Source organism: Myxine glutinosa, chromosome 10 (genome assembly GCF_964187855.1).
Source record: "Myxine glutinosa chromosome 10, kmMyxGlut1.1, whole genome shotgun sequence".
In the NCBI taxonomy this organism is placed as follows: domain Eukaryota; kingdom Metazoa; phylum Chordata; class Myxini; order Myxiniformes; family Myxinidae; genus Myxine; species Myxine glutinosa.
This window is the reverse complement of record NC_136270.1, coordinates 51344572-51348230: the sequence shown is the minus strand read 5'-3', so window position 1 is coordinate 51348230 and position 3659 is coordinate 51344572. Positions and strand designations below refer to the sequence as shown.

Sequence of the window (3659 nt, the reverse complement as noted above, 5' to 3'; positions counted from 1 at the left end):
CATTGAAAGTTGTATTATTGTAAATGAAGAAGTGTATATTTAATTGTGCTGTTGTAATTGTTGTATAAAATACTGGTTTCTGCATTTTGAAAATGCAAGTAGTTAGCCAATTGTATAGGTGGATTATTTTAATGTTTACTTTATAAAACCCCTTTATGCATGTAATATATAAATATATATATTTTATTGATACGTTGCACGGTGTTTAAAATAAAAATTGCACGAAACTTAATCCATTATGGCATAGGCACAATGTTGTATCAAGTACAATTTTAATTATAATATATTTATGTAAATGTAGAATAAATTTAATACTGTTTTGAAAGCGTTGTAGGTCAATTGTGAAATCGGACTACTGGTGGTGTGGAGGTACTTTATAGATATCAATTTGAAAAATAAAGGTATTAAATGGATATCACACAATTCTGTACGATATGAAAATTCCCGATCTAAGGTTGCGTTGTTTAAGTCTTGCTGCTGTTTATTGCCTATGTGTTGCATTCAGTATTTTATACCGATGTCTTGAAAATTAACAGTCAGTTGTGTTGTTTGTACTATAACTGAGCCTTTGTACTATAACTGGATCAATATAATTATTAAACTTTGAAAACGGTGCAGGTGCTTCACGGTGCTTCAACTGTTTTGGATTTTAAAACACACGCCTGAGTTGCAAGTGGTAGAAGAGACTGACATATGAGACCAATGTGTCTGTCCTGCTGCCCTTTGACTGAGACGGTCAATCTGCGGTACACACACCACAACCACAATGCACCACTCACTCACGTCATACGACACCAAATACGTACACCTCCTTACAAACGCCTGATCAGTAAGTCAGTGTCCAGGGAAGGAGCATTGACTATTAAGCTACAGAATGATCATAAATATTTGTAAGTAATCTTAATTTTAAGAAGATTATACTCTTTATCATCCCTCGCCACTTTTATCCTGATTGGCGATTCACTGGCTTGATTGGCGAAACCCACTCACTAAATATAAAACAATTACAAAAACATTTTATCTTTTATGAACCTTCAAGTGCTGGAAATTGCATTTATATCTGATTAAAAAATACATTTTTACCCAAAACTCACTCACTAAATATAAAAAATTACAAAAACATTTTGTCTTTTATGAACCATCAAGTTCTGGAAGTTGCATTTTATATCTGATTTTTTGTATATATTTTTTTACCCAAAACCCACTCACTAAATATAAAACAAGTGCAAAAAGCATTTTATCTTTTATGAACCTTCAAGTGCTACTGCATTGATATCTGATTTAAAAAATTTTTTATCCAAAACCCACTCACTAAATATAAAACAATTACAAAAACATTTTATCTTTTATGAACCATTAAGTTCTGGAAGTTGCATTTTATATCTGATTATTATTATTATTATTTTTTGCCCAAAACCCACTCACTAAATATAAAACAATTACAAAAACATTTTATCTTTGATGAACCTTCAAGTTCTGGAAGTTGCATTTTATATCTGATTATTATTATTTTATTTTTTTGCCCAAAACCCACTCACTAAATATAAAACAATTACAAAAACATTTTATCTTTGATGAACCTTCAAGTGCTGGAAATTGCATTTATATCTGATTTAAAAAATCTTTTTTTACCTGAAACCCACTCACTAAATATAAAACAATAACAAAAACACTTTATCTTTTATGAACCTTCAAGTGCTGGAAGTTGCATTTATTTCTGATTAGAAATATATATATTTAACGTGAAACCCATTCATTAAATATAAACATTTACCAAAACATTTTATCTTTCATGAACCTTCAAGTGCTGGAAGTTTCATTTATATCTCATTTAAAAAAATGTTTTTACCCGAAACCCACTCACTAACTATAAAACGATTACAAAAACACTTTATCTTTTATGAACCTTCAATTGCTGGAAGTTGCATTTATATGTGCTAAAAATATTTTTTTTACCCAAAAACCTACTCACTAATTATAAACATTTACAAAAACATTTTATGTTTCATGAACCTTCAAGTGCTGGAAGTTGCATTTATATCTAATTGAAAAAATATTTATTACCCCAAACCCACTCACTAAATATAAAACAATTCCAATTTTTTAAATATATTTTATGGACCTTCAAGTGCTGGAAGTTGCATTTGTTTTTTGTTTTTTTAACCATAACCTACTCACTAAATATATAGCAATTACAAAAACATTAGATCTTTTATGAACCTTCAAGTGCTGGATGTTGCGTTTATATCTTTTTATTTTTTATTTTTTTAAATTTACCCAAAACCCACTCACTAAATATAAAACAATTACAATTTTTAAATATCTTTTATGGAGCTTCAAGTGCTAGAAGTTGCATTTATGTTTTTGTTTTTTTTGCTATAATCTACTCACTAAATATAAAGCAATTACAAAAACATTCAATCTGTTATGAACCATCAAGTGCTGGATGTTGCATTTATATCTTTTAATTTTTTTTAAATTTACCCAATACCCACTCACTAAATATAAAACAATTACAATTTTTTAATATCTTTTATTGACCTTCAAGTGCTGGAAGTTGCATTTAAGTTGGTTTTTTTTAGCCATAACCGACTCACGAAGTATAAAACAATTACAATTTTTTAATATCTTCTATGGACCTTCAAGTGCTGGAAGTTGCATTTTTTTTTTTTTTTTTTAGCCATAACCTACTCACTAAATATAAAACAATTACAATATTTTAATATCTTTTATGGACCTTCAAGTGCTGGAAGTTGCATTTGTTTTTGTTTTGTTTTTGCCATAACCTACTCACTAAGTATAAAACATTTACAATATTTTAATATCTTTTATGGACCTTCAAGTGCTGGAAGTTGCATTTACGTTTTTGTTTTTTTGCCATAACCTACTCACTAAGTATAAAACATTTACAATTTTTAAATATCTTTTATGGACCTTCAAGTGCTGGAAGTTGCATTTATGTTTTTGTTTTTTTTAGCCGTAACCTACTCACTAAATATAAAACATTTACAATTTTTAAATATCTTTTATGGACCTTCAAGTGCTGGAAGTTGCATTTGTTAATTTTTTTTTTTTAGCCATAACCTACTCACTAAGTATAAAACATTTACAATTTTTAAATATCTTTTATGGACCTTCAAGTGCTGGAAGTTGCATTTGTTTTTTTTTTTTTTTAGCCATAACCTACTCACTAAGTATAAAACATTTACAAATTTTTAATATCTTTTATGGACCTTCAAGTGCTGGAAGTTGCATTTGTTAATTTTGTTTTTTTGCCATAACCTACTCACTAAGTATAAAACATTTACAATTTTTTAATATCTTTTATGGACCTTCAAGTGCTGGAAGATGCATTCGTTAATTATTTTTTTTTGCCATAACCTACTCACTAAGTATAAAACATTTACAATTTTTAAATATCTTTTATGGACCTTCAAGTGCTGGAAGTTGCATTTATGTTTTTGTTTTTAGCCATAACCGACTCGCTAAGTATAAAACATTTACAATTTAAAAATATCTTTTATGGAACTTCAAGTGCTGGAAGTTGCATTTATGTTTTTGTTTTCTTTAGCCATAACCGACTCGCTAAGTATAAAACATTTACAATTTTTTAATATCTTTTATGGACCTTCAAGTGCTGGAAGTTGCATTTATGTTTT

The 3659-nt window shown here is 28.5% G+C and overlaps 1 protein-coding gene across 1 annotated transcript in view; it reads left to right on the top strand.

Moving 5' to 3' along the window:
* Positions 1–615, top strand: part of LOC137434534 (homeobox protein Hox-A9) — a 2937-nt gene extending 2322 nt beyond the window's left edge. Inside the window, exon 2 of the mRNA XM_068127648.2 lies at positions 1–615. This exon is cut by the window's left edge and continues 595 nt beyond it. The gene's annotated coding sequence lies outside the window, so the exon portion shown is untranslated.
* The last annotated feature ends 3044 nt before the right edge of the window (positions 616–3659 follow it).